Source organism: Bos javanicus, chromosome 3 (genome assembly GCF_032452875.1).
Source record: "Bos javanicus breed banteng chromosome 3, ARS-OSU_banteng_1.0, whole genome shotgun sequence".
Taxonomy (NCBI): Eukaryota; Metazoa; Chordata; class Mammalia; order Artiodactyla; family Bovidae; genus Bos; species Bos javanicus.
In genome coordinates, this window is record NC_083870.1 from 72,957,848 (window position 1) to 72,982,640 (window position 24,793).

Here is a 24,793-nt window from a genome sequence, read left to right on the forward strand (position 1 = left end):
CATTAATATGCTGTCTCCAACCAGTTGCATCCATAATGATGGGGGATGCCTGGATCATGAGTGTCTTTCTTGAGAGAAGGTGTTATTATTATTTGCTTCTTTTCATCTTTTTCTCAATTATATGTTATAGGCATTTTCCCGCCTTTTAATAGGCACCTCCTATTGAATGCTTATACTGGTTTGTTATATATGGAGAAGGAGAGAAAGTGATAGGCAAGTGATAGAAATCTTTATTCTTTATTTTCCCATAATTCCTTTGGTTGTTCTTCATCAAGGCGATTTGGAAATGTGAGGGCAGTTTCAGTTATCACTAGCTTACAGTGACCAGGGGACATACATGCTAAATGTCCTACAATATGTGTGAAAGCTACACAGAATGAAGAGTTATCTCATTGAATATGCTAACAAAAACCCCACTGAGAAGCACTGCATCCTTAGAAGGGGTCTGGAGGAGGAAACCATTACCTCAAGACTAGTAGATACTTTGGGAAATAGATTTGCTTAGTATCTATAATACATGACCCTAAGCCAGCTGCACTTTGTGCCTTGGGTGTCATAGTAAACATGATGTAAATTTTTAAAAAATTGTGGTAAACTATATTGGAGATTACTATATCCTCTGACTTCTATCCCAGCCTTACCAAATTATCATAGTAGAAATTATTCAGCAAATATTTGCAAAGATTTTTATTGCATCTAATCAAGAGATACACTTTCAAGAAACGGCTATATAAATATTATTTACAATCATTCAATCATGATTAAAGATGCTCGTTTTTGTAATTTCAAAACATGCAAACTATATGTGTTTACATGTTTTTTGCTAAGGAAAAAGACTGATAGAGAGACATATAATCATGAGAATTTATCTAATATGACATGCAAATCATTCTGAACCATTCAAAAATAGAGAACAAATTTTTGTGACATCAGTGAAATGATCCTATCCTTGCTTTGTGTACAGAACTCTGTGTGTGTGGTGGGGGGTGTTTGTGTGTGTGTGTGTTACATATTCCAGTTGAGGCAGTTTTAGCATAAGGTTAAGAATAAAGTTCAAGCGTCAGACTGCATGGGTTTTAATTCCAGCCATGCAACTTATTAGTGGAATGATCTGGAGCCCTTCAGAACCTTTGCTTCCTCAAATTCAAATCAGAATATGAACAGTATCTGTATAAACACTAGATATTGCAATATCAAAGGCCAAAAATGGATATTTTACCTTTTAATTGTTTTAAATTTTAAAAGGAGGCTGGGACCTTGTTGTTTGAACCAGTTTTTCCATCCTTATTCTTAATGCAGCTCAAAAAAGAACAAGAAAGAAACCTCCATAGAGGGAAACTCATTAAATACACAGTGTTATTAATAAAATAGTGCACATCGAAAGGGATATTTGATAGCATTTTGTAGCCTTTTTGTAGCCCACCTTAGAGAATCACTTTTTAATTTTCCCTTAGCCACCATGGAAATCACCAAATCCTTATGATGCTCTGCCTCGGGATTTATTACCAATGATGTTGCCCTGGCAATGGTGATGTATTGTGCTTTTAGGTGTTAGTTTGTATCTCCTTGTTGACCAGGAAGCCAGAAAACACATAGCAATTAAAAAGATGTACTGTCTAATATATTCTAATTAGAGATGATTACCCACAACTACCAATGGGTATTCACAAATTGCCTATTAACCCTTTCAGAATTAGGACTGATTTTTGTATAGTTGTCATTGATTTTGAAAGCTGTACAAAAGAAAATGAAGATTATATTAGACACAGAAGTGATTTCTATTGTATTTGCTTTTTTTCTTTTTCTTTTTCTAAACAATCACTTGGTTATTATCCTTTAAAAAATCTAAGAGTATTGGAATGATGCCATTATTAAAACAGTGTGTTTATTACTTCTAAAAAAAATAAATAAATAAAAAATAAAAAATCTAACATTCTTTAGAATGAAAATCTGAAATGGTTTTGCCTTGTTTGGACAATAATTTTAGCTCAGAGAAGATAGAAGAAAGAACAAAGGAAAGAATTACTATTAACTAAATTATAATTACAAGAATAGAATTGGCAAGTAAAAGGACAAATAAATACAACAACATTTTTGGTAAACTTATACTTGTTTAAAAAAAAAATATGGAAGCATAGAAATGGTCCACTAAGGATTAGAATTGACCAGACTAATCACACATTCTCAACTAGGGGTAAGGCTGAAGCATAAAGATAATGGGAATAGTAAGCAGTGGAAGGTAGGCATGAGTCCAGGTTTAGCAATAAAGATATTTTCTTGATAATTTAACTTGATGTGGCCTAATGGGAACTCTTGTTCCTAATTTCCACCAAGGATATTCCTCTCCAAATATCATGAACTTCCATTATGTTTCTCAAGCTAAAAACGAGTCATCCTTCTGGATTCCATCCTTTTCCTGACTCATCACACTCAAATCATCAGAAAATTCTCTCTCAAAAATATATCCTGTATCTGTTCCTCTAGCTCATCACTCTCGCCAAAGCTTTGGTGAGCCAAAGCAGTGTCTCACCTAGACATTTTCTTCACAAATTCTAATGAGCATACAAATTATCTGGAAATTGTTAAATATATATTTCTGCTTTAGTAAGTTGATGTAAGGTCTGAGATGCATCATTTCTTACAAGTTCCCAGGTGAATTGCTCCTGCTATTCCATGGGTCATCCATTAAATAGCAAGACCTAGGTTACCCCCAAAGTTACCTAACTTGTGTTGCATGTTCAATCTCACTTTCCTGCAAACTATTTTTTTCTGAGTAGAGTGACCTTTAGAAATCATAAATCAGATCATTTTATTCACTCAGTAAAAATATCTATAAAAGGGTTTTAAAAAATAAGTATACTTTAACTCACAAAAAAGTATCCAAATTCAAAGGTTGACAGGTATCCAAATAATTTATAGTTAGTTATCATCTGTAAATGTGACAGATTTTATTTTCTTGGACTTCAAGATCGCTTTAGACAGTGACTGCAGCCACAAAATTAAAAGATACTTGCTCCTTAGCAGAAAAGCTATGACAAACCTAGACTGTGTATTAAAAAGTAGAGGCATCACTTTGCAGACAAAGACCTGTATAGTTAAAGCTATGCTTTTTCTAGTAGTCATGTACAGATATGGACCATAAAATATGGTGTGGTCAACAGAGACGGACCATAAAAAAGGCTGAGCACAGAAGAGTTGATGCTTTTGAATGTGGTGCTGGAGAAGACTCTAGAGTTTCTTGGACAACAAAGAGATCAAAACAGTCAATCTTAAAGGAAATCAATATTTTCTCAATATTCATTGGAAGGACTGATACTGAAGTTCCAATACTTCGGCCATTTGATGCAAAGAGCTGACTCACTGGAAAAGAACCTGATGCTGGGAACAATTAAAGGCAGGAGGAGAAAGGGTCACAGAGGATGATATGGTTGGATGGCATCACTGATTCAATGGACATGAGTGTGAGCAAATTCTGGGATATACTGAAAGGTAGGGAAGCCTGGCATGCTGCAGTTCATGGGGTCGCAAGGAGTTGGATGTGACTTAGCCACTGAACAACAACAAAATGTCCTTACCAGATATTAAATGGTACCCAACTTATCTTTCCAATATCACCATTTATCCCACCATTGCAGCCTATGTAAGAGAAAACTAGAGATTAAAAGGAATTCATAGGATTATAAAAATCCTCATTTTTCTCTTACCTTCTACATGGGGAGGGATGGGGAATGCCCCATTCCCCATTAGTATGAGGAGGGCCCAAGAAAATCAGTCATGGAAATTGGGAAAGCTTCTGAGAAGGAAAGACAGATTTCACATCTTATTTCCAATAGGCACTACGTGTACAGAAGAGTGAAAAAATTCCTAGAAAAAGCTGGCATATGTTCTCTGGAGTTTTTGGCATTCATGATCACAGAAAATGATGCCTACTTATCACATAAAGAAGTTAGAAAATGGAATATTACATCTTTCAAGCTGCACTACCGCCATATGGGAGAAAAATAATAGTTGACTTTCCTATGAATCTGGGAAGGTAGTTGGAAATGGGTAATTAAAAAAAAAAAAGTCACCTGTCCTCTCAATTCTTTTACCCATTTATTTTCCCATGAGGTTAAGAATACAGTTTAGATAACCGGTACAGCACCTAAAGGAGTCAGAAACAGTTTACTTAGAAAAGTAGGAGGATATAAAGACCAACGTGAAGCAAAACCATACTTCTTGCTTTATATTGCTGTATAACAACTTACCATAAATATAAGAGCTTAAAGTAACTTCTAATTTTTAACTTACAGTACTATGGGTCAAAAGTCTGACGCTGAAACACTTTGTTCTCTGGTGAGAGCATCACAAAGGTGAAATAAGGGTGCCAGTAATACTGAATTCTAATCTGGACGCCCTGAGGAAAACCCATTCTCATGTTCAGCTCATTCCTGTTGCTAGAATTCATTCTTTGTGGTTGCAGGGCTGAGGATCATTGCTGTCTGTTGCCAGGGGGTTGCTCCTAACTCCTAGAGGCCTCTCTGAAGTCCTTTAATCTTCAAGCCATCAGTGGCACATTGAATGTCCATCAATGTTTCAAATCTCTGATATTCTCTTACACAATGAACCAAGGAAAACTCTGTTTTAAAAAGGCTTGAGTAATTAGGTCAGAATACACAGATAATCTCCTTATCTTAAAGTGCATTGAATTGGGACTTAAAATACACCTGCAAAATCCCTTCACATCAGAATCTAGAATTGATGTTTTAGTGAACAACCAAGGACTAGGAATCGGGAGGGTCCATCTTAGAATTCTGCCTTTGCTTTTCAATGCAGGACCTCAGATAAACTCAAACAACCAAAGGTCTCCTGGGGATTGAATAGAGAGGAGAATCGATGGGGTATAAGAATGAAGTTTTGAATCATCTCATATCATTAATACAAATTTTAAAAAGCTGTGTTTTTACATATGAGAACCAAGCTATTATCTATCACTAGGCAAGGAAGGAGCACAGAATGGGGGTGGTGGTTACACATTAAAAGACCTTCCACTGCACCCTGAAAAATATGGCTCTTGACAGTCTAAGTTATTCCCATTCCATCTCCCTCTCTTTCACTATTTTTTTTTTTTCAACACAGCCTTCCATATAGTTCTCTGAAGAGTCAAGTTTCTTTCACTGCTCACAGAGTTCCTTCACCTAGATATCTATAACTAGAATACTCATTCTCAATCTCAAACTCAAAGCATTTACATGGAAACTTTTTATATATTTTACCTCAGTCTAAAAGATTTTCCTGACTGTACTTTCTTCTTGGTGCTGTCTAATCATATTCTATTATTTCATCATATTCATTCCCTTCATAACATATATTTTGATTTGTAATCATTTATTTATTCACTGGTTTGCATACTTATTGTCTGTCAAGGGTAAGTTTGAAGCTTCAGAAGTGTAAGTCCATATCAGTCTTGACCTTTCTAATGTTCAATGTCTCATATGAAACCTAGTACATACTGTTGCTGTTGCTGTTCAGTCACTCATTTCTATCCAACACTTTATGACCTCGTGGACTGCAGCTCGCCAGGATTCTCTGTCCTTATCATCTCCTGGAGCTTGCCAAAACTCATGTCCATTGAGTCAGTGATGCTATCCAACCATCTCATCCTCTGTTCTTACCTTTTTCTCCTGCCTTCAATCCTTTCGGGTATCAAGGTCTTTTCAGACCAAAGTGCTAGAGCTTCAGCTTCAGCATCAGTCCTTCCAGTGAATATTCAGGACTGATTTACTTTAGGATTGACTGATTTGATCTCCTTTCAGTCCAAAGCACTCTCAAGAGTCTTCTCCAACACAGTTCAAAAGCATCAATTCTTTGGCACTCAGCCTTCTTTATGGTCCAACTCTCACATCCATACATGACTACTGGAAAAACCAAAGCCTTGACTATACAGACCTTTGTTGACAAAGTAATGCTTCTGCTTTTTAATATGCTATCTAGATTGATCATAGCTTTTCTTTCAAAAAGTAAGCATCTTTCAGTTTCATGGTGAAGTCACCATTTGCAGTGATTTTAGAGCCCAAGAAAATAAAAAGTCTGCCACTGTTTCCATTGTTTCACCTTCTATTTGTCATGAAGTGATGGGACCAGATGCCATGATCTTTGTTTTTTGAATTCTGAGTTGTAAGCCAACTTTTTCACTCTCCTCTTTCACTTTCATCAAGAGGCTCTTTAGTTTCTCTTTGCTTTCTGCAATAAGGGTGGTATTATCTGCATATCTGAGGTTATTGATATTTCTCCCAGCAAACTTGATTCCAGCATGTGCTTCTTCCAGTCCAGCATATGCCTTGACATACTCCTTTCCCAATTTGGAACCAGTCCATTGTTCTATGTCCAGTTCTAACTGTTGTTTCTTGACCTGCATACAGATTTCTCAGGAAGCAGATAAGGTGGTCTGGTATTCCCAACTCTTTTTAAAAGTCATCCACAGTTTGTTATGATCCATACAGTCAAAGGCTTTGGCATAGCCAATAAAGAAGAAGTAGATATTTTTCTGAAATTCTCTTGCTTTTTCTATGAACCAACAGATGTTGTCAGTTTGATCTCTGGTTCCTCTGCCTTTTCTAAATCCAGCTTGAACCTCTGGAATGTCTTGGTTCATGTACTGTTGAAGCCTAGCTTGGAGAATTTTCAGCATTACTTTGCTCATATGTGAAATGAGTGTAATTGTGCAGTAGTTTGAACATTCTTTTGCATTGCCCTTCTTTGGAACTGAAATGAAAACTGAACTTTTCCAGTCTTGTGGCCACTGCTGAGTTTTCCAAATTTGCTGGCCTACTGAGTGCAGCACTGTCACAGCATCATCTTTTAAGACTTGAAATAGCACAGCTGGAATTCCATTACTTCCACTAGCCTCACCCATTCTGATCTGCTTTAGTTCACTGATTCCTAATATGTTGATATTCACTCTTGCTGTCTCCTGTTTGACCACTTCCAACTTACCTTGATTCATGGACCTAATATTTCAGGTTCCTATTCAATATTGTTCTTTACAGCACTGGACTTTACTTTCACCACCAGACACATCCACAACTTGGCATCATTTCGGCTTTGGCTTAGCCTCTTCATTCCTTCTGGAGCTATTTCCCTGATCTTCTCCAGTAGTATATTGGGCACCTACTGACCTGAGGAGTTCATCTTTCAGTGTCATATCTTTTTGCCTTTTCATACTGTTTATGGGTTTATCAAGGCAAGCATGCTGAAGTGGTTTGCTATTCCCTTCTCCAGTGGAACATGTTTTGTCAGAACTCTCCAGAAACAACTGGGTATGGAATAATGAGCTTTACATAAGATTTAGAAAATATAGATGTCAATCAAAAAATATGGAGCAAATAAGATGCTTAGAGAATATAAATCCACAACTGCTGAACTCTGGGACAAATGTGGCCAACAGGCTTGTCTTGTTTGAACAAACAATGCCTTGTATAAACCTGAATGTGATGATTGGAAATTGAATTTGAATGATCTACTTAGCTTGCCATTAGACCCAATACTTCATATTATTTTCATTCTGCCTCTACACATTTATATGTCCTTCCTTACAACTCAAAACTTTTGAATGTATAATATTACTTGTACAATGAGAGGAAAAGGAGGCCCAGTTTAGAAATCAGAAGAATGTTGATACTTAAAAGCCAATTAGAAAAGAAAAGTTTTTAAAAATACCCATGCCTAGGCTTTACACATGACCTTCTGAATTCAAATATACTTTGTTCTTTAAGAATCAGAGAACTAAACTTATAGCACTTTAACATCTTATAATACCTGAGAGACAATTTTTTTTTTCTCTATTGACTTTGACTACATATCGTATTTCTCTTTCAGTGCTACTAAATACTTTTGATAGCAAAGTTTAAAATAATTTTTAATCTTATACAATTCCTTATGTATAGTTAGTGCTCAGCAAGTGTCTCCTGGATAAAATAGCAAAATGAATGTACTCATGGAGGCATAACCATAAAAAATGTCAAGACTCAGACTGCTTCATTCTAAAGATTATCAAACTCAGATTTAGAAATATGAGTACAAGACCAATTTCTATGTCCATTTTGAGAGTACACTGCTTCTTTGATTACTGTTCAAAGAGATTATACTTCTCATAGATTTATGAAGACACATCTTTATGCCATGCACAGATTTCTCTCATCATTATTTTTTCTAAGTCTACAAGTTGAATTTTTGTCATAAAAAATGTTATCTTAGAAAGTGTCACACAGTAACTATGGGATACTTTTCTCCCTAATACATCAATAAATCAATGCTAGATGTGTTGAAGAGAAAGATCATACTTTTCCCCCCCATCTTATGTGTGATTAGCAAGTTGAAATGAAACTTACAAACACTGGTGAGACCTTTGTCATGGTGGCCAAGGCTTAACAATTTAGAGAAAAAAATGAAAACTCACAGGGTGAAACCAGTTGGAAAGTAGTAGATTCATGGCCCTTCTTCTTTCATATTCCCCTGAAGTGTCAGTATATTTTTTATACCACATAAAGGATAAGCTAAGGATTTATTATCTGTTCTTAGTGTCATCAGTTCTGAATGAAATTGTGTGCAGCACCCAGACATATTCAGCCTCTATTTCACCAATATTGAAAAATCATGTGTAGGATTAAATCTGACCTAAACTTCATTACATTACCCGTATTAATAGGACCTCCAGACCATTACCTTTTCTTTGAAGGGGAAAATCAGGTGTAAGAAGGAATAAGATATTGTGATTTCCTATGTGTCTCACAAAGTTCTCCAGTTTGTCCTTTCAGTTCTACTTAAATTTCACTTTTCCATCAAGATCGTTTAGGGTTTGACTATTTTGTACTCAATAAACGGTCACACTTTAGCCCTCCATAAACTGTCTTCAACCTGCCTTTAACCCTTATATTTTTTAAACCAGTCAAATGCAGTACAAAGATTCAACAATTTACATTTTTAGAGTGTCCATGAATACATATTTATTTTATAGAGAAGTCTACATAATACTTTAGTGATGACTTCATATATCACATATTGTCCATTTTGAGATAATATATTGTGATATACTAGGCAAGACTGTAATATCCTTTTTGTGTAAACAGATAAATTTTTGCCTTGCTTGCCTTCAGCAAGTTACCCAAAGATAATTAAATAAAAAGAAATTTTTGAAAAAAACTTTCAACATTTTCCAACTTTATATCAGATTTTGTTGAGAGGATTTAATATATATTCTTGTAGTTTTTTTTTAATGGGGATGACATAAACAGTGGTGTGTAAGCAAATTACTAACTTCATAAGGAATAAATGCTTTATCTAATAGCTCTAAACTGAATATAGTTAGGCCAATGAACATAAATCTGAGTAGTCCAGCAACCACCATATCAAATTTTATACATATCCATGTGACTTTCATCTGTCTGATTCACTCCTGCATTCTAGGAGACAGCTCAAGGACATCACTAAGATTAACTATAAATTCTGCTTAAAGGTCAATTTTATATTTGAACCAGGGGGCAGTCATCAACTTTTTTCAGGTAAGTACAAAATTCCAGCCTGGATTCAGTGTAAAATTGTTTGCTTGAAATATGTTAGCTCTTTTGCCTTATATACTATCTACTTGCAACATGTGGCAAGTAAATGAAAAGAGAAAAGTGATCCTAATTTCAGTGACAATAGAAATAGAGGGCATTTGCATTTCTTTATTTTCCAAAACTTTGTTTATTTGATGTTTACATTTGCTGGTATAGTGAGGAATATTTCTTTCTAAATTAGGAAGTGACAGATTAATTATATGTGATTGATACACTTCCTTTGCAGGAGTCACTCCTGGAATATAAACACCTATTTTTATTCTTATTTTTATTTATCATACTCAATATAACACAAATATAGAATAGAGATATTTTAGTTGTGTTGAATTCAGGAATGCTCACTGAAAAAATGATAGCACAGGCAAAATTCTATTCAGCAAGCATTAAATTATTCTGCTCAAAAATGTGATGTTAGTCCCCATTTGGTATATAGTTCACCTAAAATTGCTATGTAGATATGAAAAAATACTGTTTTACTGAGTAATCCTTTACAATATATCCATAGCCATGTCTCTATTTTATTCTCAATGTAAGCAGAAAAGGAAAACTCTCCTTTTCTCCATCTTGGCTGAATCTCACAATATTGTTGGCAAAGACACACATGTTTTAAAGAACCGTACTTTTAATATCAGCAAAGTGATAAATATTCTTCATAAAAATGCCACCATTTCTAGGGTATTATGACTTCCCCACCAGTACTGGCACCTAATGGGAAGAACACTGCTTTTGGAATCAGACTGACCTGCTTTGAATCTTGACCAAAGCAAGTTGTCAATGTTATTTAATCTGTGTAAGTTTCAAATTTTTCCTGTGTAGAATGCCAGTAGCTATTCTATTAATACAAAATTTGCAGAGTGATGATTCATGATGTTTAAATGAAGCAAAAGTGAGTGTAAAATGTCTGAAAGCGTGGTCTGTGCACTGTACACACTCAGTCAATAAAGTTGTTGTCATGATGACATAAAGGTTTATAGTGAACACTTCTTGATCATTTCCCTAAGTAATGTCTCCATTTTTCCCCTTAAATCATATCTATTTCCAAAAAGAAAAGACAAAAATAACAGGCAGAATAGTTAATGTTAGAGCCCTGCACAACTTTAGAGCAAACTAGATGGAAAAAAAACTGGGGAAAATAAAACATAGAAGAGTTTTTTAGTAATTCAACCTCAGGAGATAGCTGGCAGTTATCACTTAGCATGCTTAGTTGAAAGCAAATCAAGGCCAATTTAATCAATTTTAAGCTAAAAAAGAAAGAATTTACTATCTCTTTAACTTACCCTTAAGAAGGGTAGAGTTTGGCTAAAGGAATTTTCAAGCAGTGTCCTCGGGATTTGTCTGTGTATCACACCTGTTTGTTCTCTACATTAAGTATCTTTTCAAAAGATCTTCAGAGTTTCAGGTTTACAGTTTTTACAACCACAGAAGAAAGAGAATCCTTAAAACCTATTTTTAGTTTGATATAGTCTCACTTGTGTATTTTTTGCTTTGTTGTCTCTGCTTTCAGTCAAATAAAATAAAAATCATTGCATACACCTTTTGTATTTTTCTGGGAGTTTTATGATTTCAGGTTTTATGTTCAAGTCTTCAGTCTGTTATGAGTTGACTTTTGTGTATGTGTAAATAGGCTTCATTCTTTGGCATGTGGTTCTCCAGTTTTCCCAACATCACTTATTAAAAAGACTTTTCCTTTCCCCATTGTATAGCCTTGGCTCCTTTGTCATAAATTAAATGACCACAAGTTTGGGTTTATTTGGAGGCTCTCTATTCTGTTCAATTTATCTATAAGTCAGGTTTTATGTCAATATCATATTGTTTTTATTACCTATAGTTTTTTAATTTAATTTGAAACCAGAAAATATGATGCTTCCAGCTTTGTTCTTCTTTCTCAAGATTGCTTTGGCTACTGCAGGTCTTTTGTGGTTCCATACAAATTTCAGGATTATTTGTTCTATTTCTATGAAAAATGCCATTGGAATTTTAATATGGATTGCCTTGAGTCTGTAGAACACTTTCAGCAGTACAGACAATTTGAAAATATTAATTTTTTCAATCCATAAGCACAGAGTATCTTTCTATTTATTTGTATCTTAATTTCCTTTTTTAAAAGTCTCATAGTGAAATATTTTTTCCCTGCTTTGTTAAATTTATCCCTAGGTATTTTATTATTTTTATTGTAACTGTAAATATGACTATTTTCTTAATTTATCTCTCATATAATTTGTTGTTAGTGTATAGAAATGCAACAGATTTTTACATATTCATTATATATCCTGCAAATTTACTGAATTTATTTATGTAATTTTAGTGGTCTTTTGGTAGAAACTTCAGGGTTTTCTAAATGTAATATCACGTCAAATGCAAATAGAGATGTTTTACTTCCTTCTGATTTAGATGCCTTTTATTTCTTTTTCTTGACTAACTTCCCTGGCTAGGACTTCCAGTACTCTGTTGAATAAAAGAGGCAAAAATTGGCACATTGTTTTGTTCTTGATCTTAGAAGAAAAGCTGTCAGCCTTTTGCCATGAGTATGCTTTTTACTGTGGGACTGTCATATATGGCCTTTATTATGTTGAGGTAGTTCCCTCTATTACCAGTTTATTGAGAATTTTTACCATGAATGTAGTTGAACTTTGTGAAGTGATTTTTTAATATCTATTAAGATGGTAATATGATTTTCATCCTTCACTTTGTTAATATTGTGTATCACATTGATTTGATGATGTTGAAACTTACATCTCTGGAATAAATTTTACTTGATCATGGTTTATGATACTTTTAATGCTTTCATCTCTTATTTTAATTGTTGAATTCGGTTTACCAATATTTTGTTGTGGATTTTTGCATCTATGTTCAACAGAAATTCTAGCCTTTGTTTGGTTTTGGTGTCAAAGTAATACTGTCCTCATTAAATGAGTTTGAAAATGTTGCTTTCTCTACTATTTTTGGGAGAGTTTAAGAAGGATTGGTATTATTTCTTCTTTAAATGTTTGATAGAATTCAAACCAGTGAAGCCATCTAGTCCTGGACTTTTATTTATATGGAGATACTTGATTACTGATTCAGTCTTCAAAAATTCCTTCAGATTTTTTATTCTTCATGATTCAGTCTTCACAGGTTATATGTTTCTAGGAATTTATGCATTTTCTCTAGGGTGTTCAAATTGTTAGCATAAAATTGTTGGTGATAGTGATAGTGAAGTCGCTCAATCGTGTCCGACTCTTTGCGACCCCATGGACTATAGCCTACCAGGCTCCTCTGTCCATGGGATTTTCTAGGCAATAGTCCTGGAGTGGATTGCCATTTACTTCTCCAGGGGATCTTCCCAACCCAGGGATTGAACCCAGGTCTTCCGCTTTGTATACAGATGCTTTACCATCTGAGCCATACTCCTTTCTTATTTCTGTGGGCATCAGTTGTAATGTCTCTTCTTTCATTTCTGATATTATCTGAGTCCTCTCTCTTTTTTTCATGAGTTTAGCAAAATGTTTGTCAATTTTGTTTATCTTAAAAAAAAAAACAGCTCTTAGTTTCATTGATCTTCTATTGTCATTTTATTTTCTTTGATATTTTATTTCTTTTCCTAGATTTGGGCTTTGTTCTTTCTCCAGTTCCTTGAGGTGTCAGGTTAGGTCATTTATTTGAGATCTTTCTTTTATTTTTCCTTAATTAAGACATTTATTCCCATGAACTCCTTTTTCTATAACTCATGAGATTTGGTATGTTGCATTTCTAGTTTCATTTGCTTTCAGATTAAAAAAAAAAATCTCTTTTGGTTGCTTTTTTACCCAGTATTTGCTCAGTACTATGTTCAAAATATGTTGTTTACCTCCATATATCTATGAATTTTTCAGTTTTCATCTTATAACTGATTTCTAGTTTCATACCATTGTGATATCAGAAAAAATGCTTAACATAATTTTTATGTTTTTAAATTTATTCAGATTTGTTTTGTGGCCTAATGTGTTTAATGGTGGAAAATGTTTCATATGTGCTTGAGAAGAATGTGTTGTTGTTCAGTTTCTACGTTGTGTCTGACTCTTTGCAGCCCATGGACTGCAGTATGCCAGGTGCCTCTGTCCTCCACTCTCTGCTAGAGATCACTCAAATTCATGTCCATTGCATCAGTGATTCTATCTAACCATCTCATTCTTTGCCCCATCCCACACTGCCCCCCGCCCCACCATCTCTTTGTGCCTTCAATCTTTCCCAGCATCAGGGTCTTTTTCAATGAGTTGGCTCTTCATATCAGGTGGCCAAAGAATTGGAGCTTCAGCTTCAGCACCAGTCCTTTCAATGAATACTCATGGTTGAGTTCCATCAGAACTGACTGACTGATTTCCTTGCAGTCCAATGGACTCTCAAGAGTCTTCTCCAGCACCACAGTTTGAAAACATTAGTTCTTTATTTAGCACTCAGCCAATTTTATGGTCCAATTCTCACATCCATACATGACTACTGGAAAAATCATAGCTTTGACTGTACAGACCTTTGTCGGCAAAGTGATGTCTCTTCTTTTTAATACGCTATCTAGGTTTGTCATAGCTTTCCTTCCAAGGAGAAAGTGACTTTTAATTTAATGGCTGCCACTGGATAAAATATTCTATAAATATCTGTTATGTCCATCTGGTCTAACATGCAATTTAAGTCCAATGTTTCCTTACTGATATTCTTTTTTTGGATGACATATACATTGTTAAAAGTGGGTTATTGACTTTCCCTGCATTATTTATTGTTATATGGTTCTCACTTCAGTTCTGTTAATATTTGCCCATAGGCTCCTTTCACTCCTTTTCATTGTTGTTGTTGTTGTTCCTCTGATGGATGGATGCCACTGCCCTGTCTTTGAGTTCACTGATTCTTTCTTCTACTTCATCTAGTTTCCTTGAACCACTTTACTGAATATTTGAGTTTAATCACTGAGTTCTTCAGCTGTGTGATTTGTTTGTTACTTTCTTATCTTTTCTCTTTTCTAAAATTCTTACTCTGTTTATGAATTTTTCTCCAGACCTCAGTAAGCATCTTTATAACTATTATTTTGAACTCTTTATCAGGTAAATCACTTATCTTCATTTCATTAAACCTTACTTATTTCTAGTTCATGTTGGTGCCTATACTACTTTCATTAAAAAATGGAGAATAACCAGAGCACATTTTCATCTTTGCTTTAGAATTTGACATTCTCTTTTCTCTTTATGATTCCAATAGTTTTATAAAACAGAATTTTTAAAGATTACTTTCAGATATCTTCCAGGTATAAAAATCAATTTAAAAATATATTGTCTTATTTATAGTTTAAAATATTAGTTTCAGAAATCTCTAAGTTTATATAAGACAAAATTTATTTCTTGCTATTCTCCACGTTAACTTTATTAAGTCCTTAGGATAAAAATACTGTGTTATAAAGGTGATTTTTTTCCTTTGTTTGCTTGTTTATTCAACTTACTAGAATTTCTAAAAACAAAAGATGTGCTTAGTGGCTCAGTTGTGTCCAACTCTTTGTGACCTCATGGACTGTAGTCCACCAGGCTCCTCTGTCATTGGCAAGAATTGACAAGAATATTGATAACAGGCAAGAATACTGGTGTAGGTTGCCATGCCTTACTCCAGGGCATCTTCCCAACCTGGGGACTGGATCCTCCTCTAGGGGATCTTCCCAACCCCGGGATTGAACCCAGGTCTTCCACATTGCAGGTGGATTCTTTACCATCTGAGCCTCCAATAAAGTCCAAGAACACTGGGATGGGTAGCCTATCCCTTCTCCAGGGGAACTTCTCAATCCAGGAACCAAACTTGGGTTTCCTGTATTACAGGTGGATTCTTTACCAGCTGAGCTACCCAGGAAGCCCCAATCTATAAAAGATAAATGTTCTTATCTCATATTCTAGTTATATCCATTGCATCAGTAAAATAATCAGGTTAATTTTGTGATGGGAGGTGAGTAATAAGATATATTTAGAAATACTATATTTACTGATTTTAGAACCAGAGATCAAATTGCCAACATCCGCTGGATCATAGAAAAAGCAAGAGAGTTCCAGAAAAACATCTATTTCTGCTTTATTGACTATGCCAAAGCCTTTGACTGTGTGGATCACAATAAACTGTGGAAAATTCTGAAAGAGATGGGAATACCAGACCACCTGATTTGCCTCTTGAGAAATTTGTATGCAGGTCAGGAAGCAACAGTTAGAACTGGGCATGGAACAACAAACTGTTTCCAAATAGGAAAAGGAGTTCATCAAAGCTGTATATTGTCACCCTGTTTATTTAACTTATATGCAGAGTACATCATGAGAAACGCTGGACTGGAAGAAACACAAACTGAAATCAAGATTGCTGGGAGAAATATCAATAACCTCAGATATTCAGATGACACCACCCTTATGGCAGAAAGTGAAGAGGAACTCAAAAGCCTCTTGATGAAAGTGAAAGAGGAGAGTGAAAAAGTTGGCTTAAAGCTCAACATTCAGAAAACAAAGATCATGGCATCCAGTCCCATCACTTCATGGGAAATAGATGGGGAAACAGTGTCAGATTTTATTTTTCTGGGCTCCAAAATCACTGCAGATGGTGACTGCAGCCATGAAATTAAAAGACGCTTACTCCTTGGAAGGAAAGTTATGACCAACCTAGATAGCATATTCAAAAGCAGAGACATTACTTTGCCAACGAAGGTCCACCTAGTAAAGGCTATGGTTTTTCTAGTGGTCATGTATGGATGTGAGATTTGGACTGTGAAGAAGGCTGAGCACCGAAGAATTGATGCTTTTGAACTGTGGTGTTGGAGAAGACTCTTGAGAGTCCCTTGGACTGCAAGGATATCCAACCAGTCCATTCTGAAGGAGATCAGTCCTGGGATTTCTTTGGAAGGAATGATGCTAAAGCTGAAACTCCAGTACTTTGGTCACCTCATGTGAAGAGTTGACTCATTGGAAAAGACTCTGATGCTGGGAGGGATTGGGGGCAAGAGGAGAAGGGGACAACAGAGGATGAGATGGCTGGATGGCATCACTGACCTGATGGACATGAGTCTGAGTGAACTCCGGGAGTTGGTGATGGACAGGGAGGCCTGGCGTGCTGCAATTCATGGGGTCGCAAAGAGTCGGACACGACTGAGCAACTGATCAGTGAAATAGTGTCCCTTTCTTTTTAGAATGCATCATTGCTTTCTTGTACAGTTAATTAGTGTAGTACTATTAATTTATCACTAGTTATTATTTAATACTATCTTTAATTTTCCATTATCATTTAACCACTATTAATGCTAATAAATACACAAAATATATATATTAATTTTGTCAGCTATATGCTGAACACTTTAGGTTTTCAAAAACCTCTATTTGCCATTTTACTACTGGATAAACTAATGCAAAAGAATTTAAACATCTTATCGGAAGAAATAGAGGTAATAGTGAAAGTCTAAACCCTAGCCATTAAATTGTTCTTAATTTCTACCATAAATTATATAAATCCTCATTAAAATCTTTTGCTGAATATTTTAATATATGTACATAAATTTCTTTAGAACAAAGATAAAGAAACTAGAAACCTCTTTTTGTTTATAAAGCTATAAGCTACATATATAAAAACTTTATTGTTATGAATCTATGGATGAGTAAAATTAGTCACTTAAATTAAGAGAATTTGCCCTATAAAATTATTTGCTATAATGATAGGCATACTATTAAAAAGTGTGATATGTTGGTTATTCGCACAAAAAATACTTGCTTTATGCCAAGTTGATAGCTATATTTTAAGGTTCACAGAATCACTACATAGGAAAATAAAAGCTTATCAACAATATTTAGCATTTGCTAGATGTTATTTAAAAAATAAATTTTAGCATTCTCTTTAACAATGATATTTGCATCCATAAACAAGCAGTCTAATGGGAATGGATAAATCATAAATAAACACATTGAGTCAAACCAGGGTCAGCAAACCTTGCAAGTTATTATCATAAATGCCTGTCAGCAAGCATACATAAAAGTGTAGAATCACTGCTTGGTTCCTAGTGGAGAGACAGCTATACCACAATCTCCCTTTCACTACAGCTGGCACCTCTGATTTCACATTGCAAAGGCAGATATGTGCTGACCACAGCAAAGGCAAAGGCACAATGGAACTAGTGTGGAATTGCACAGGGTGCAAATATTATTACAGCATTATTGTTTACTGAGCCTCCATGCCACAAAAGCTCAAGTGATTACACACAATATATCTTCCTGGACATACTCTTTGCCTTTTCTTTCCCTTGTCTGGCCTAAGTTTTCTTTACTTCAGTAAATTGACTGTGTTTACATACAGAAAATGGCCCTGCTGTTTTTTAAAGCAACATACTCCACTTTTGCAAATAGAGGCAAAACACTTTCAGTACCATTAACACGCACACTACATATGCACACACCCACTGAGGGCAGGGAGATAGATAGGACTGGGAGAAGACTTTGCTGCCTAAAACAAGTTTTATGCTTTTATATTTTAACTCAAGTCTATGAACGGATAGTGAGGTGTGTGAAATTATAAGTAGAACATTCGATATACACGTATGTTGTAGAGACGTTAGATAGCCGATTTCCATAGAAGTCGTCTCGCTTCCACGAGAGCATTCTTCACCCCACATAAGGCCCACAGCTAAAGTTGATTACTCAGATTCTCCTCTCCTGTAATTTGCAGTTAGGATTCAGAGACACTGAGTGAGTGGCTAGAGGTTTATATGTTCCAAAAGGTAACATATACATGTATGTGCTTTACACCCCCATGTTTCACAAAGTGAACGGGGAAATGGAGAAAATTGTTTATTCCACAATACCACAGAACCAGAGGTAAAAGTGAGGGGATTCCTGAGTACTTCTTATATTCCTATTGAGTCCCTCTGGTTGACGGCTGATTTCATTCCTATGCTTGAGTTCTGTGAGGTACCCTAATCCATAATTAAGAAATTCATCACATCCTTAAGCTGCCTAGATTGTTTAAGTCATAATGTCATAAATGTGCATCAATTTAAAGGGTGAGTTTGAAAGACCATTGCTTTGAGTAATGAAAGTCACTCTGTTGTGTCCAACTTTTGGTGATCCCATGGACTATACAGTCCATGGAATTCTCCAGGCCAGAATACTTGAATGGGTAGCCTTCCCCTTCTCCAGGGGATCTTCCCAACTCAGGGATGAAACCCAGGTCTCCCGCATTGTAGGCAGATTCTTCACCAGCTGATCCAAAAGGGAAGCCCAAGAATACTGGAGTGGGTAGCCTATACCTTCTCCAGTGGATCTTTCCCACCCAGGAATCAAACCAGGATCTCCTACATTGCAGGCTTTACCAAATGAGCAATCAGGGAAGCAGAACCCTGCAAGGATAGTTCTTTAACTTTTGGGCTATCATAGTACTCCCAGTCCACTAGTCAATGCCTGATAGACAACCTTCTTAACTTGCAAAATACAATGACTCTTTGGTGTTCCTCTATAGAGAAAAAATTACAAGGCTTTATTACAAAAATAAATTGTTGGTGTTTAGTCGCTGAGTCATGTCTGATTCTTTTTCAACTCCATGGACTGTAGCTCACAAGCCTCCTCTGTCCATGGAATTTCCCAGGCAAGAATACTGGAGTGGGTTGTCATTATCTTCTCCAGGGGATCTTCCCAACCAGGAATCAAGCCTGCATTTCCCACTTGGCAGATAGATTCTTTACTATTGAGTCACCTGGGAAGCCAATGAAAATAAATGCATGATCTTAAAATAAGACATTAAAAATAAATTTACATGAGTAAAAAGACAAATACTTTGGGAATTTGGACCAAATCTGCATTTCACCCTACATATTTGCTGCTTTCTGGACATTATACAATCAGTTCCACTTGATTTCTCATACCTGAGACAGATGTTTCAGAATTAGAGCAAACTCCAATGAATCCAAGGCATAGATAAGTCAGCATGTCAGAGTAGGAAGATAATACATTTTTTAGCTAGATGGCTCTAGTTTCAAATCCCAAATTCTCTATTAACTATATGTATGATCATTGACAAGCTAATTTATCACTCCAAGTCATATTCTTTCTCCTGTGAAAAACAGGGCAAATGGATCAGTATGAGAAATAAATTAAATGAGATACACTTGTCATATAGTTTGAATTGTACTTGATACATAGTAAGTGCACAGAGCATGAATTCCTTTCCAAATTTGATAATTCTTAGGATTTGATGCTAACTCACAATCAAATTAATAAGGCTGGACAGTGGTGACAGAGGTGCTTGCGTATTAATGTTCCTTAAACTATTGTTCCCATAGGGCCCAGAGGTCTTTCAGTGTTATTTATTAACACCAATGAAAAAGAACCATTCTATTCATTCTAGAATCAAGTTTCATTGTGTATCTGTTTAGAACATTACCTACAACAATATCAAATACCAGCTGTTGATCACTAATGAGGTAGTCATCAGCTAACCATTATATGATTTATCACGGTAGTATTCATAGCAACAATCTGAGTTAGCTATTGCTATACTTATTTTAATACTATGGAATATGAGGTTTGAAGAGGTTAGGTAAGTTTCTCATTCAAGATCACCAGCCAGAAGGTGTCAGCGTCAGGATTCAAAGCCAATTTTGTTTGGTTTCCAAAGTCAATATTATGACCAGCATTCTTTGTATATAGACCATTAAAGTAATGGTGGCTAACTTTTCAGAATCTGACAAGAACCCTGGAGAGTAATAGAAAAAAGAAAAGTAGGTGATTCCACAAAACAGCATCAGGAAAATAAAATGCAGTTTATCTCCTCTTTTTTCTCAGCTATTATTTCATAATGCCATTTTGTGATATATTTTCCAATTTCAAAGTTGTACCAGCAATCATTTCATTTTGATCTTATTTTTCTTAGTTTTTAAAGCTTGTGCCTCTGTGGCTGAGCTAATCTTACTGCTTTAGGCTGTGTTTTCTATCTTCCCTCTTTCCTTCTGTCTTTCCTCCATCCCCCTCCCTTCTCCTTTCCCTCCCTCCCTCCTCCACCTCTTTCTTTCTTTTGGAATTCCAGGCCATGTGAACAAAGAAGATAGTTACAAGCACAAGTGGGCTAGCATTTTTTTTTTTTTTATAGCTTTGCAATTTTTATTTCCACATCATTTTTACAAAGTTAGAGAACAGGGGCTTCCCCGGTGGCTCACTGAAAAAGAATCTGCCAGCCAATGCAGGAGACACGGGTTCGATCCCTGATGAGGTAAGATTCCATGTGCTGTGGAGCAATTAAGCCTGTGCACAACTGAGTCTGTGCTCTAGAACACAGGAGCTGCAATTACTGAGATCACAGACCACAACTACTAAAGCCCGTGCACCCTAGACCCCGTGCTCCACAAGAGAAGCCACCGCAATACCACACACTGCCGCTAGATTGTAGCCCCCTCTCGCCACAACTAGAGAAAAGTCCATATAGCAATGAAGATGCAGCAAAGCCAAAAATAAATAAAATAAACCTTAAAGTTTTTAAAAAGTTAGAGAACAAATTAGAATGTTATGTTTAAAAACTGATGTATGGCAAAACCAATACAATATTGTAAAGTAATTAGGCTCTAATTAAAATAAATAAATTTAAATTTTAAAAAACTGATTTGAATACATGAATATCAAAAGTTTACAGAAATAAATCACTTATTCAGAAAATATTTATTCAATATCTACATTGTGCCCTGTTTTGCTAGATACCAAAAAGACAGTAAGAAACAAAATTAAGTTCCTGACCTAAGAGCCAATTAGACATAAACAAACAAGTCTATATAATCATGTTAAGGAATTATTTGAAAAATAAATCTTTTTATTTTATGACTCTTTTTTAAATAGAGTCACTTCTCTATATATAGTGACTGTGTCCAAGAGATAATCCATACTTGTTTTGTTCCTCTTAAATTTAGCCCTCTTAATCAACCTGGCCTATTCTCTCAAAATACACATAATGTCCTTTGAGGACTCCTGATGTCTTTCTGTAATCTCATCTATTTTGAGAACCTAATTGAAAGTGAATTCAAATTCCCTTTCAAAGGTGGCTGCTGGGATATATATACACACACACACAGAGAAAGTTATATATATATATATGTCACAGAGTTGGACATGACTGACCACACATAAGTATGCACACAAGCATATATGTGTGTATACACACACACACACATAAATACATACATAAACACACATATCAATGTATATACACAAACATGTGCTTCCATGTGTGTGCATGCGTGCTCAGTTATGTCCAACTCTGTGACCTCATGGACTGTAGTGCACCAGGCTCCTCTGTCCATGGAATTTTCCAGGCAAGAATAATGGAATGGGTTGCCATTTTCTACTCCAATATATATGTGCGTATATATACATACAAGAAATACATGTCTGGGCACCATACAGTGTATCTATTATTTTGGATCATTTAATCTTGGATCATTTAATAAAAGCTAAGAAGTTTCCTGAAGATTGTATGGATATTGGGGAGCAATATTTCCCAGAGCACGCGGACTACCTTATCGATAAAGAAACATTCATTTTTGACCATACACAACAGGAAGAGCTATAAAGAGTTGATTTCAATGACAAGGTAAATTAGAAGATGCGTGAGTGGGATCTGTGGTTTGGAACAAAACAAAACCAGGCAACCAAAGATTAATCAATCTGGAAAAATTGTGATTTCTAGTTAAAACCACAATTTCCTCTCATGACTACTAATTTTCACCCTGATTAATCTGTATTCTTGTTAGGGAATTTGGGATCAACTGTACACCCTGCTATATTTAAAATAAATAACCAATAAGATCCTAGTGTACAGCACAGGGAACTCTGCTCAATGTTATGTGGCACCCTGGATGGGAGAGGATTTGGGGGTAGAATGGATACATGTATATGTGTGGCTGAGTTTCTATGCTGTGTGCCTGAAGCTATCCCAACATTGTTAATTGGCTATACACTAATATAAAATAAAAAGTTTTAAAAAGTAAGAGATGACACACCAACACAATGTTGTAGAAAATGGTTGTGTGGTCCACCTAGACAGGTACTTCTGAATATTACTAAACCAATTCATTAGTTATGTACATTAGAAAGACATTTTATCTAGAACGTTTGTGAAAAAACACATTCTCATTTGAGCTTTACATGAACACTCTATTTAAAATACATTTACTCATTGTTTTTTCCATTACCCTGCTGTACTTTTCTTCATACTGTTTTCATTATTTATAGCCCACATCTGATTGTCTGTTTGCCATTCTTCCCCACTAAAACATAAACTCAACAATTGCAAAGACAATCTTATTCACCACTGTACATGCCAACGCCTAGAACACTGGCTACCACTGGTAACTAAGTGAATTTTTGTTGAACAATTAAAACACAGCAAAAGAACTGGTTTAGAATATGGAAGTCCTTCTATAAATAGTGGTGCAATTAATTAAACATTTAATTTGAATACAAATGTAGAATAATCCAAACAAGTCCACCGCCATACCTCATTCTCTTTCTATGCATGCACACACGCTCAGTCTTCAGTCGTGTCTGACTCTTTGTGACTCTATGGACTGCAGCCTGCCAGGTTCCTCTGTCCATGGGATTCTCCAGGCAAGAATACCAGAGTGGGTTGCCATACCCTGCTCCAGGGGATCTACCAGACCCAGGGATTGAACCCGTATCTCCTGTGTCTCTTGCATCACAGGTGGATTCTTTACCACTGAGAGACAGGGGAATCCCACATTGTCTTTCTATAGCTCCTACAATTTCCTTAGTAGGAATTGGCAAATAGTGGAAACTTTAATTGGTCTCCATCTATTTTCTTTTCTTCTTCTTTTTTAGGTACTATTCTTTTAAATGACTACTTTCCTGTGCTTCGATCCAAACTCCCAATATTTTCTTGTTATTTTCCATACTGCATTTTGTAATAGGCCAATTCTTTAGGGCACATGGATATCCTGAATTTTTTTTCCTGTTATTCACATCTATCACATCAAAAATGTGGAAGAACTGAGTATCCCATGATGCTCTCTTTATATATATCTATCTATAGATATAGATATAAATAACATAGGGTTTAAGAATATGGCTTCTAAGCCAGACAACCAAATACCAGTTGATAATCACTTACCTCTCTGTGCTTAATTTTCTTCTTCATGAAAATTAGGATGAGAGCCCCTTCTTGTAGTTCTGAGGATAAAATCAGTTAATGGAAAGAAGATGTTTATAAAAGTATTAGACACACAGTGAAACATTAGTTTTGGGAGACAATTCTCCAGAGAGCTCTCATGTTTCTGCATGTCCCATGAGCAGAGGCACTGACTGTTTTCTTCCAGACTATCTTTTCAAGGATGTTTTAGAGTGAACATCCTTGGAATATTGAGATACTGTCTCCCTCCTGATAAAATGGAAGATTTATTCACTGTCCATAAAATAAAGATAATGTCTCCCTCTGGGACAAAGTGTTAGCAAGTTTGCTAGAAGCTCATTATAAAGATTGGGTTCATTTTAGCTTGGTATTCCTCAGCGGTGATGCAAACACATGATGTGCAGACATGTCCCAGTCCCTTGTTTTCCTGTGGGAATTGGGACTTGGAGAATAGATGCAAGAAAATATCAGTACTCTGGCTACTACCAACACAGTAAGAAGAAAACTCTCACTTGCTCTGACTCACGAGTCCCATGTCTTCTAGCATTCATGAAATCATGATGATATATCTTGCAAACTAGGCAGTAAAATTAAGGCTCAGACTCTTTACAGTTTTTAACAGTCAGAGATGTTATTACTATATTTTCCTCTCCAAGGTTATATATAACTTTCTAACTTTGAGCAAGAAAGTGTTTCTGAGATAATTGCAACCTGGATGGTTGTCCCCATTAATCACACGCCTTTTCCCTTTCATTCTGAATCTTCACAATCTTCCTACCACTTACTATAAAATATAGCCCTAGTTGGAGAACCTAGTATTAAAAACAGGGAAAAAACTGCTAATGCTAGTTTCTGTTGTTTCATCATTTCCTACACGCTACATGTCAATTACCATACTTACTACATCAATTTTCTAATTCTGTAAATTGAAGCATTTTCAATTTATCAGGAGTATGCAGTCTTCTGAGCAACAGTTTTCTTTCTTTGTTGGATTTTCCTCACTCCACTATAATCTCTGTTGCTTTATTTTCTACTTTACAATCTCTTATGCTCATGCCACACAA

The 24,793-nt window shown here is 35.6% G+C and overlaps 1 long non-coding RNA gene across 1 annotated transcript; it reads right to left on the minus strand.

Moving 5' to 3' along the window:
• Positions 1-19,058: 19,058 nt before the first annotated feature.
• LOC133245342 (uncharacterized) lies at positions 19,059-23,855 on the minus strand. The gene is made up of 2 exons (XR_009735647.1): positions 23,712-23,855; positions 19,059-19,295 (listed from the first exon to the last, which is right to left on the minus strand). It is a non-coding gene; the product is annotated as an uncharacterized LOC133245342 (long non-coding RNA).
• Positions 23,856-24,793: the final 938 nt, after the last annotated feature.